At 39.1% G+C, this 13,011-nt stretch overlaps 1 protein-coding gene across 9 annotated transcripts in view; it reads right to left on the bottom strand.

Annotated features, from left to right (window-relative positions):
* PITPNM2 (phosphatidylinositol transfer protein membrane associated 2) overlaps positions 1-11,921 on the bottom strand; it is a 203,874-nt gene extending 191,953 nt beyond the window's left edge. For 5 of the 9 annotated variants that reach the window (XM_075177591.1, XM_075177629.1, XM_075177601.1 and 2 more), the window contains exon 1: positions 11,598-11,920. The gene's annotated coding sequence lies outside the window, so the exon portion shown is untranslated. Of the gene's footprint in view, positions 1-11,597 lie in introns of all 9 variants that reach the window. The other 4 variants (XM_075177567.1, XM_075177582.1, XM_075177575.1 and 1 more) reach the window with 2 other exon arrangements.
* Between the last annotated feature and the right edge of the window lie 1,090 nt (positions 11,922-13,011).

The following is a 13,011-nucleotide window of genomic DNA, read 5'->3' as shown; positions in this document are numbered from 1 at the left end:
AACAATTATTATTTGGCATGTCAAATGACAGGAGAAAAACAAAAAAAAATACAAAGTATATATTAAGAGGTCTGTTTATTCAACAGCTAGGCCAGTGGGTCCCAAACTTTCTCAGTTCGAGGCACCCTTAGGCTCTCCTTAATTTTTTCAAGGCACCCCTAAGCAAAAATAATTACCAAGTAGCCCCCTGTCTTGCTTATCACCTGCCCTGGCCGCGGCATCCCTGTGAGATTTTCTACCTATGTTGCAAGTGATCTGTACAATGTGAGTGGGGATGGTCTGACACTGCACCCTGCCCACTCCCACTAGTGTTTAATAGTGTCAGTGAGTGTCTATGTTCCATCAACCATCTGCAGAGCAGACAGAGCCCACATCACTGGAAAAGGAAGACATACTATAACGGATAGTTTCACAGCAGACATATATATTACATAGAACAATGCATGTAACCAAATGTGGCAGCTACTATATATTGGTATAGATTTTAACTAGAGATGCTCACTGACCCCCGTGAACTGGTTTAGGTTTTGGATCTGGATTAGCTTCGTGTTTTGGTTTTGACAAACCACCCCTGCGTGCTTTGGTTTTTGATTTTTTAGAAAAAAATCCTAAAATATGCTAAAATCACATCATTTTGCTGTTTTTTTTTGTTCCTACATTATTATTAACCTCAATAACACTAATTTCAAGTCATTTGCAGTCAATTTAGACCACCTCATAGGTCACAATATTATTTTCATACACTTTAAGACAAATACTGCAGCGACCTGGCTGGATGGTAAGTGACAGAGCAATGACACAAACACATGGCAGTTCCAAGCACATCTAGGACACACTGGCACACAGCAGTGGCAGAAAAGAAAAATGGGGGTCCGCCCCCCTTCCCACCCCTCGCTATGTTGGATCTTAAAAAGGAATTCAAAACTCGCAAGATCAGATATCCGACGATGTCACAATGACGTTTTGCCTCTTTTTCAATTACGAGGGCGCGCGACAGAACCGAGCCAGCTCAGTACTGGGATCCCCTAAGTTCAGGTGTGTTCAGTTTCTGAGGAACCGAGCATGAGCATCTCTAATTTTAACCACACCAAAACATAGAAACAAAAAAATGGTAGATTATTATTAGTAGCTTTTATTTATAAGGCGCCACAAAAGGTCTGCAGCAGGGCTCATAATCTTGTTTTAATTCAAGCTTAAGGGAATGCTTGAAGCCTTGGAGAGTAGAGGCTAACCTGGTGGGGCGTTCCAAAGTTGGGGAGCAGCCTGTGTGAGGTCCTGGAGGTGGGAGCGGGTAGATAAATCCCCTAGCAGCTGCAATGTTAATTCAGTGACCTGACTACAGAACTGCAGGATGTTGCGTATACATTAAATAGAAAACTTGAAAAAAAAAAACAACAACTCCACTTTGCTGCTATATTGATGACCTGTACAACACCAGTGCCGACAAAGGAATGCATTATATAAAAGTTAGCCAAGTGGTAAGACACGGACGGTCAGCCCTGCAGCACCAAGACAATACAGTACACACACTAAATAAAATTAAGTACTACAGTATGTTTTTGTTAAGGGGATGGCATGTCTGCTTGAAACAATATAAAGTTAATACAAAAGGCTTGTTCTTCTGGTGTTACAGTATATAATCCTGAACCATGCTTGGAAAGTAATGCAGACAATCAACCGAAAATTAATTTTAATTACACAATTACTATTCTGTTCTGAGTAAACATGCAGCATTCTTCTCCACTCTGAATGATTGCCCAATTACAGAATTGCTGTAGGGCACTAAGCAACTTCTTCACAGAAAAGATCCTAAATCCCAGTGGAGAGCTGGCAACAGTTTGCCAGCAGTGTCCTGGTCCATTCATAAGTCGGAAATCATACCTATGTCGTTTTCATACAGATTCCATTCATTTTGGATGCATGCAAGCCAGATGTGAATCTTGTAAAGTAAGAACACACTGACTTGTCGAACAATTCACATCTCTGCCATAACATTATAGTTTGTTGCCCAGTGTCTAATGTAGCACATTCTAATATAGTCAGCTGAAATATGTTCAAATCAAAGCATGACAGGAAAGTAAAAAAAATGCCTATATATGCAATTTTCATGTCCAGAGGGGAATACATAAAAAATGCAAATGTGTATGAGCCAAGATGTTCGCTCCCACGTCCACAGTATACAGTGCCATTCCCACAGTATAGAGAATAGTTCCAATAATCACAGTATACACTAATTGTCCCATACCCTCAGGATACAGTGAAGCTGCCATGATATATATATATATATATATATATATATATATACACACACACACACCTTCCTAATGCCTACAGTGTACCACAGAGTATACAGCACTCTCCCTGTCTGCTATGCCCCCAGTATACACTACAAGTCCATCACATGCCAGCCATATACAGTAATGCTGCCATACTTTCAGTGTACAGTGACACTCCCATGTACCTGCTACCTTAGTATATAGTCGTCGTCCACCTGTCCCCTCCATACAATAAAGCTCCATTATAAATGCAGAGTATACAGTAGCTGCCATCTCAGACACTCCTTGTGCTGCCACTGACAGACTGCAGCAGAGAGCAGGTTACCAGCAGCTCCCTACTATCAGGGTCCAGGGTGTTCCTCAATCGTCAGCCAAGGGAACAATTTTCATATTGAAGGTGTTGGTGAAATTTGGGGGTGCACAACAGCAATGTCTCTCAAACATGATCACAGTGAACCCTATCGCTACTCCTCTGGCTCAATCTGCACTCTAATAAGAGTTAAAGAACTACACATATAACACCCTATATGTGCTCTGCTTCCTCTTTCAGCTCGGAGGTCTCCGTTGCCTGCCCCTCTGTGTCTTACCTTATTTCCCATGTCTACCTCTCCTAGTCTCCCTTGACCTCTCGCCTCATATCAGACACCTCATGTTCTTTATATCTCCGTTGTTCCTTCCTGGGTCACCATCTCCCGCCTCATGTCTGATCTTTGTCTTCAATGTGTTTCTTCTGCCCACTTGCAGATAAAAACTAGTATGTTGCTACAAGACCGCACTCTTGTCTCAATTCTCCTTAATTCCTCTGTGCCCACACACTCTACACTTTACTCTTCTGCCGAGTGCTCCTCTTTCCATTCTATCTTTTTCTCCATCATCCGCTTGCCTCATATCTGCCCATCTACAAAGCCTATTTGCCATATATCTTCCCACTTGGTTTCTTCTGCTCCCTACATTTGCCAATATTTCTATGACTCCTTATAGCTCATGTTTTTCTTTGTCTCCTGTTTTTGTATTGCCTGTGCCACTAAATCTCCTTGTCTGCCTTCTCCTTCTAATATACAGTATGTTAGCTGCTTCTCCTTGCCATATTACCTATTCTTGTCTTCACCTATGTTGCCCTTCCCTTCCTCTTTCTTCATCTCTTGTATCACCCCATGTCTCATGTATGTTTTCCTTCTCTACCATATACATTGCCTGTCTGCTGCCTCATTGCTCATCCCAATTTGCCCCAATTATTTTTCTCTGCAACACCCTTCTGTTGTCTACCACCCTCCTTCCCCTTTGACTCATCCTTGGGGTTATTGCCTCTTTTACACCATCCTTTCCTAGCGCCCACATAGGCTGAAGCTCTAACCGCTTTCCTCTAATAACTCACCATAATGTGGGTGAAGTGTTAACTTTAGCAATTCATTAGGAACCAGTGATCACTGAGGCGGGTGGTACACAGTGCCCCTAGCTCACTCTTCAGTAATGTCACGGTCCCAGTGATATGATAGGTGGCATTTTCATTAAAATTGCTTCAACCTGCAAAATACCTCCCTCCACCCTGAGAAGGCTGAGGGTGGGTGCACATTAAAGCTCACTGGATACAGAGTAATATTGCTTCTATTCCACCCAATAAAATAACCTGTCCATAAAGTAAGGAAATACACTCACTGTTTAGTTACAGTACTCATAGGTTTATATTTGGAGGTCCCTTCCCACCATAAATTGACTTTATTTGCAACCCAAAAGGATATTGAAAGGAGTTGTGAAAACCCGTTCAGAATATTTTACTAAACACTAACAAAGCATTGGTGTACACATGGAGACATCACTGAAAAAAAGTTGTTTTTTTTTAACAATATAGATTTCCCATCACGCGTGAGAGGTTTTGTACAGTATAGTTAACGCAGGTCCCATGCAAGTACTTATAGCAACCAATCAGATGCTAGATGTCATTTTTCTAGTGCAGCTTAAAAGATTTAAAATCAAATCTCTGATTAGTTGCTATAGCTCATCGCACATGAACTTAACAGGACCTTGTGTTTCTGTTCATAGGAAGGTCCGTATTGTCTCTTTTCACTTGTCTTCACTCTGTAAAGACCAAGAGGTTACCTACTTTACAAATTGTCTGACCATATGTAAAAACTGTGCTGCTCAGTCAGGTGCATAAGTGTATTGATAAGGTTTTCCTTGTCCACAGTCAGTCTGTTCAGGGTGTTTCGCAAATGAAGACGCAAGTGTGGTTTCTTGAGCATAGAGTGACCGAGGAATCCTGTTTTACAACATATATTGCAAATGCTGCTAGTGCATTCAGGAACAGCCACATTGCCTTAATATATTTGCCAATCTTGCCGTGACAAGAGTTTGCCAATATAATTGCCTAATTCTTCAAATGGGACATTATACAGTGTTTATTAGAGAATCCATGACATAGGACAGGAAAGTGAAAAAACGGTGTCAAAATGACACTCAGCAATTAAGGTAATTGTTTGACTAAATATAAAACAATATCCTGCATGGTAGGTATAGCTTACTATAAATATCCGTTACAATAAACTATTTATCTGCATATTAATGAATAAAGGAAAGTAATATTCATCCATAGCGGACACTAAAACAGAGCCCCCAGTGGCTAAATGGTCAATATAGTTACTTGCTGGTTTTTTTAAGCAATACAATTGTTAAAGGTGTTTTACACTTTAAAAATCAATTTTCGTTAATAATAACTTAGCAATAATAGTCCACCTCTGGGACCCCATCATCCCATGTAATTATCAGTGACCCTGCACTTACATAGCCGTGACCTCTAGTCTTCTCCTTCTCATAGTAGAAACCAGCCGACATATCAGCTTTGAGGCTCTCTATTAAAGACATTGTCAGATCTCTCCTGTTATGTAGACAGACAAAGCAGCGCTGGATGTGGTCAGCAGTGGACCCTGGTAAAGGCAGCAAATGCTGCATGTTCTAAACCCCAAAATCACTTTCAAAACTAAAAGACTAACTTGCTTTTTAACTCTCCTATTCTTGTATCTTTAAAAACTGGGGTGTTTTTGGTGCTTTCTTCATTCACAAAAAGTAAACTCACAATGATATTGATTTTACATTAATCACAACAAGTAGAAATCCCTTTCTTAAAATGCATATTCAACTTTGAAAAGAAAGAGGATAAATATCTGTAAGTGGAAGTAAAATGATTTTAAGACTAGTGCTGGGTTGTATCAAAGAGAGGTTTGTATGCAGTTTTAGAACTGGCTTTGATACAGCTTTTTAAAACAAACTGCATTATTTATTAAACTGCAATTTGTTTAAAATTGCGCATGATGTGTGGAGGTTGTACGCAAACTGCGTGAGGTTTATAGCGAACCACTTGGGAATTTTAGTAAAGTGGGGTTTTTGTAAACCAAACCTCCAGCGCCTGACGTAGGAAGTTGGAAACAAAACCCATTTGGCCACTTGAAAATGTGTCTCACTAACTTTGTCACACTGATATGTGGACAACTTCTCCGCATATTTTGAGTTGAATCTTTAGTATACTTGCTGACACATTCTCTTGGAGAGGCGCATAGAGTGTATTCACGGCCAAGTACAGTACAATAACGACATGTGGACACACGTTAATGACGCATCCAGTTTCGTCTCACACAAATTTTAAGATAAATGCCCAAATATATTTTTTCAATTTTTTTTTTTTTTTTTTTTTGCAAAGATCTTTAAATCAAGCACCATACTCAAATCAGATGCAATTTGAGAAATTTCACCAATGGAAACTATATGTAAAAAATGGACATCTTCCCCTTTATACATTGCACTGGTTATATGGATCTGATTTGCAATCTGCCAGTTTACAAAAAAAAAAAAAAAAAAAGACTGAAGTTAAAGCTGAATTACCAAATAGGAAACAGCTTCCTTAAGGTGAGCCCGCCCCCTCCATTTATCAGAGGGGAGGAGGAAACCACAACAGATTGCTCCTCCCACAATATATTGCTCCTCCCACTGGCACATCCCTTTAGCAGCAAGAGGGTGGACAACAAACAATCTAATCAAGAAACTGCTGCTATAAGGGATTCCTTGTGTTTCCCTTTCAATTGAAATACTGATAAGATAATATTGCATATGTATTGGCAGACTACTTGGAAATAGACTATTATATGTACACATACAAACTAAATTTCTTCAATTGTCTAGTTTATACCTCTAAAGATATGAAGAAAAAAAAAATCAATGTACTATCAATTATAAAGCTGATAATGAGAATCAGCCAAGGAGCATGTTTAGGACGTGACATACTCACTCCACATAGAGAAGGAGATTTCAAAACATTTCGCGGATTTTAAAAAATTTATTTACGTTAATTGATTTTTATGCCATATAAAACAATGTAGCTGAATTTTAAATTTGACAAATTGGACTGATGAACAACCACACAAAATTTTTTAAAAAAACAACAAAATAAACAAAATGGTACTTTGATAAATCCCTGCCTAGGAAGGTTATGGACAATTCGTCTACACCTGTCACTTACACACAATAGAGACAGCCATTCTGTGAGAGTGATGCAAATAGGAACCACCGATATTAAATTAATTCATTGGGCCTCATACAATTAAAGGAATTTAGTAATTATTGCCAACAACTTTGAAGATGTTGTATTCTTATTTTGGGTTACAAACTTATATCCCCCATATTGCTATGCAGTTCACCTTGAACATGGAATAACCGGATCAGTGAACAAGCTTCATGGGTGAATAGGAAAATCAAGCACTGTGCCGAAAAACTGGATCAGCACTTTCAGGTCAAACACTAACCCAGGAATATTGTGGGGTCATTATTTGCTCTGGTTTTCAGCAATACCAAATACAATCTCACTAGGTATGACTGAGTATGTTGATGGCTTCGCAACTCGCATGTTGTCGAAATTTTATTGACCAATAACAAGACTAAAATGACGGTGCATTAGATTACTATAAAAGTTGAACTCAAACTAACAACAATTTAGCTCACCTTTCATTTTAGTCTACTAGTAATTCACAGATATTGTAACTTATTGCAGCAAAAACCTTTCAGTGGTCCTCTCTCTGTTTAAAACACATAAGACAAATCATGGTTTTTATAATTAGGATTTAAGGTTCCTTATATGGTAAAGTAACACTATATACACAGTTTACTTTCTATACAAACCTGTATTCATATATACAATTTCCTATCCAGCTATTCAAAGGGGAACTCAATGCAGTAACTGTTAATGCTCAACTACCTATCCTAAACACTATCATTATCATCATCTATTTATATAGCGCCTATAACTCCGCAGCGCCGTACAGAGACCTCGTTCACATCAGTCCCTGCCCCATTGGAGCTTACAGCCTAAATTCCCTCACACGCAGACACCAGAAGCGTGGCTCTCCCACACGCAACCACAGTTTGGTAGAAAGTCACCCACAAAGCACATGTTGAGGAAACAAGACATTTAGATATGTTGGTAAGGTTACACGTTTGTTCATTTTGCAGTAAGCTCCATAAAGCTACTTCATTTACTAGTTTGTTCCTGCCCTCCCGCAAGTTTAACAACATGCAAAGCTCCTTTCTACTACCATCTTACAACAGGCCACAGCTATAGTGAGGCTTGGCTTTATAAGGAGTGTAACATAATGGAATTAATACATTTTCACTTACTTTAGTAAACTGAATGTACCTTGTGGTAATCTAAGCCAGCATTACACAGCAGTACGAGGAGAGCACTGTACACTGCTTTTGCTTCTGGCTTCCCTCTCAATGTTAGCAGTGCACCATCAGACAGACTTGTCTAATTACATAGCCCTAGAATAGGAAACTAAGTTGCTCATTGCTTACAATGTAGAGTTCAGGGTTGTGCTGTATCCCAGGACAATGCAAATATTCACTGTACACATCTGAAAGGCACTACAGGGCAACATAAAGTAACAATAACATTTAGTAACCAGATGGATGTATAAACTTAGCTTCATATAAAGGTGAGTTTAACACCTTTTTACAGTTACTCACATCACTACTCTGTGTTATTGGGGGACACTGCCCCTTCCACCATATAAATGTCATGTCTTCCTGTACATCATCTAACCCTCCTCCCATCATTATACTGGAGGTTCATTTGCATTTAATACAAGTTAGAACCCCAGTGAAACCACATCAAATGCAAACTCATTTAGTATGCAGTTATTAAGCTTTTTTCTTTGGCTCCAGGGGACATTAACATCAATGTGTTTAACGTATGTTGATTGAAGAAACAAATATTTGTACATTGTGCCAAAACACTAACGAAACGCACCCAAATACAAGTAAAACGGCAAGGGGGTATGACATCCTACTGTCAGGCCCATCTACATTGGCTGTACTAGCCTTACAAACGCTAGAAACCCCTGTCATTTAATGCCAGTGGGTATGAGGCCTGAGAGGGAGAAGGAGCATGGTGAAAACATTTAGTAAAGTATAAACACTACAGTTATATTCAGTATATTAGTCAGCTCAGCAATACACAGCCTCTGAACTGATCAATGTGAAATACTGCATTTACTGGCAGATCTACATAAACATTATAATCCTCTATAATATGAAATGAATTGCATGTAATATTTTCAGATACTGTATTTACAAAATGTTGCCTACAAAGTTTTGAAATGACCAAAGAATAACCATGAAATGTACACAAACATATCTGTTGCACAACCTTTATACTGGGAATGTCCATTGTACAATAGTATTGTGAAATGATGTCTGCAGAAAGTGACTGGAAAGAATGAACCATAGTTTTAGAAATGCTGTTCTCCAAGATGTGAAGTAGAAAATGGAGCATAGCAACAGAAGCCCTTTTACTAATGTGCTTTACTTCTTACTGACATTCAGGGGTAAATTTACTAAACCTTCTAAAAAGCAAAAAATGTAGGTGTTGCCCACAGCAACCAATCAGATTCTAGCTATCATTTATATAGTACGTTCTAGAAAATAATAGCTAGATTCTGATTGGCTGTAAAGGGCAACACCTCCACTTTTACTTTTAAAAAGGTTTAATAAATCTACCCCTTTATCATTAGGATCAGTACTGCATTATGCAAAAAATAAAAATATAAATTACTTAATAACTGCAGCACATTCTGCACTTGCACTGAATGTACCGTACCATGTTCTTGGAATGCCTTTAAAATACACCCCCATTTCTGTAACAAAATAGACTGGCTCAATTTCTGCCTGATGTTTATTCCAATCATTCCCTACATGTCAAAACTAGTAGTTTTCCTCAAAAAAAAACAAAACTTCAAGTCTGGAACTTGTTGTAAACTCCCCTAATGCGTGTTCTGGCTCCATTCATAACAGAAAAAAATTATTTACGTGTCATTTTTACGTTCTTTTCATTCTTTTATTCCACAATTGTCATGTAATCAATTCCTATATGAAGAAAAAGCAAAGGCACAAATGGATCTTCATGGTAACATGTACTGTGACAAGGACACAGCCACCAACTGATTTGGAACTGCTAGCTGTCCTTTGTCAGACAGGGTCATTTATGAACCATAAAAGTGCAAGTGGTACTAGTTTTAAAGGGCATAGATTTTTCGTGTCAAGATTGCGGTGTCTGTGGGTGCAGTTTGTACAGAAACTTTTCATATTTCATGACAAGTATTAATTGAAATAAAGGGGTGGAGAGAAAATATTAACATTGGCGTTCCACGCTTTGAGGGAGGGTGCACCAATATGGACATTCAGTCTACCTAAGCTGGCCCTATTCTTAGTTGTGCGGTCAGTCCCTATGGTTCCTCCCATGAAATCAAATCAATTGGGATGGCACCCAAACATCTTTTCTGAGATCCACAAATCATGCAAACATATATGCCTGCAGAATACACACCTAATGAGTATAGGCTGCCTGGTCCTCAGTTTAAAAATGTGTAGAGATCTGCTGTATGTACTCTGCAACCACTGCTATGTTGGTAATGTGCTTTTCTAAAAAAATTCAATAAAAAGCTTTAGTTAAAAAAAATAAAAAAAAAATGTGTAGAGAGCAGAACTGCAAACTGAACATAATTCTAATTGTATCAACCAATCATATGTGGCTACATGCAACATTTACCAAAGGAGAAGTTTCAGAATGTTGTCTTCCCTGTACCATAATACTACAGCATGGGAAAAATGACATACTTCATATTTTATACAACTGCAACTTTAAGCTTGAACCTACATTTAGCAAATTAATCAAATATTTAACCTGTTTACCCAAATACATTAACCTTCCAGCCGTCCACATTATATAACAAATATACATATTTTGGTACCAGTCAAATGGATGCTATATTTCTACTTCACATAAAGAAACTTATTTTGTTTCAGAGTCTCTTCAAAAACAGAAGATAAAAAGCATTCAACAAGGTAACAATATTCACATTCTGCTGATAGGCAACAACAGAGTAAGGGTCATCTCTAGCTCCTTATTTATGTAAGCTCTCTTCTAGTCTAATTTTGTTTCAATGTATTAACACTTCAGAACCACCAAAGAAATAATATTTTATGAAGAAATCCAACAGTTCAGCGAGTTACTGCTTGGCAGCATCATGTTAGAAAATGCTCAAGCCTATTTCAAGTGCAAGACATTCACATACACTTTAAGGAAAGGGTGATTGTTCGTCAGCAACACAAGCAAGGAAATATTTTTTAATAGAACATGAAATTAAATACTCTGTTTTCAAAGATGGAACACCTCTGTGTAATATATATATATATATATATATATATATATATATATATATATATATATATATATATGTAAATACATCTCGGGATCAGCTAACAACACAGATACAAGCAGTGATGCATGAGATGGGGACATATTTCCATTAGCATTAAACACTGAAAATCATAATTCTATTGTCTGGTATATACTAGAAGATGCCGGGCTCCACATCTCACGATTGCATGGTTAATGTCCCATCATCAGACATCGTGAATCAAAAGCACATAAATCCATCCCTTTATCCCAATCATTGGATACCCACATGTCAGAGATGTACATGGCACCCGGAGAAGCATATGGTTCAGATTACTATATATGTGATACTATCATGGCCATGTTATATGAATATATCGTATGACATGCCCATAAGGGGGGTCTATGGGAACATACGTGAGATGCTCTTATGACATCCATGCTGCATCATGTTTACATATAAGATGTACCGATCTCTATGATGATGCCGCTGACATCCACATTAAGGAGCTGATGAGCCGTCCACAGGGGAGGGAGCCCTGTACAATAGGTGAGCGGAGGCGCAGCAGTCTACGTGCATTGTGTACGGAGAGTGATGCACCTACCTCGGTCTGTCAGTGGGAACCGTTCTATCCAGCAACACACAGGCCTACACCGTACAGGTCGGTCAGAGGACCCACGGCGTGAACACCCCCGGGAGATCCGTGCACCCCATCCCGCAGCACCAGCTAGACACTACCGTCTCCGAGCATTGCACGCTTCTTCCTGCCGGGAAAGGCTCGCATTGCAAGGCAATGACAGTGCTCGGCTACGCACCCCCTGCCGCCGTGTTTTGGGGCGAGGAAGCGCGGTTTAATCGGGCACTGGGGACTGGTTTGACAGCTTCGGTATGAATAGAAAGCCTGGCCCACAGTGCTGACACGGAGTCTGCATCACATTCCCTCACTGAGTCTAGGGAGGGGTGCGGAGCACATGGGGCTTGATGGGGCGACAGAGCCCCCTGCTGAGCACTTTGTGGTACTGCAGGCATTATGTCTTTACCACCTATTGGTGACTTAACGACTATGCAAAATGTTAAATTATAGAGAATAAACTTTTGCTTTTTGTTTCTGTTTACTTCATATATGTTTAAGATAGACCATAAACCACTCCTTAATCCTATTACAAAAATTATGCTCATATTTATTTTATATCTATTGTAATGGAGTAGAAGCCGTAGATTCATGGAATAAATTATTATGAGCAAACTCTGCCCAAGGCAAAAGATCCATCCAATTATCCTGTGTGGCAGAAGAAAACATACGAACAAAAGTCTCAAGATCTTCATTTACTCTCTCTGTCTGTCCATTAGATTGCGGATGATATCCTGAAGAGAAGTTAAGCTGGACTCCCAATGCTTTACACAAGGCTCGCCAAAACTTTGAAGTAAATTGTACTCCTCTATCCGAAACGATCTCTTGAGGACAGCCATGTAACCGGAATATTTCCCGAATAAAATGTTGAGCCAAAACTGAAGAAGACGGCAGACCTACAAGTGGAACAAAATGAGCCATTTTTGAAAAATGGTCTACAACAACCCAGATGGTATTATGACCCTTGCTAGTAGGAAGATCAGTTATAAAATCCATGCTGATGTGAGTCCATGGTTTAGAAGGAATTGACAATGGCAATAACGGTCCCATAGGAGCCAAACGAGAAGATTTATGCTGAGCACAAACATCACAAGCAGCCACAAATTCTTTAACATCAATACGAAGAGTTGGCCACCAATAGGAGCGAGAGATCAGTTCATAAGTCTTCAAAAATCCTGCATGACCAGAAAATTTAGAAGCATGATACCAACGCAACAGTCTCTTCCGAAGTTTTTTAGGAACAAAGAACTTGCCAGGAGGAGTAGATGGAGAAACTGTAGACACTTGCAAACACTTGGGATCCAAGATGGAATGACTAGTAAATGAATCTAAATCAGATGAAGTATCAAAAGCTCGAGACAAGGCATCCGCTCTTTTATTTAAATGT

Source organism: Mixophyes fleayi, chromosome 1, assembly GCF_038048845.1.
Source record: "Mixophyes fleayi isolate aMixFle1 chromosome 1, aMixFle1.hap1, whole genome shotgun sequence".
In the NCBI taxonomy this organism is placed as follows: Eukaryota; Metazoa; Chordata; class Amphibia; order Anura; family Limnodynastidae; genus Mixophyes; species Mixophyes fleayi.
This window is presented reverse-complemented; position numbering and strand designations above follow the sequence as displayed.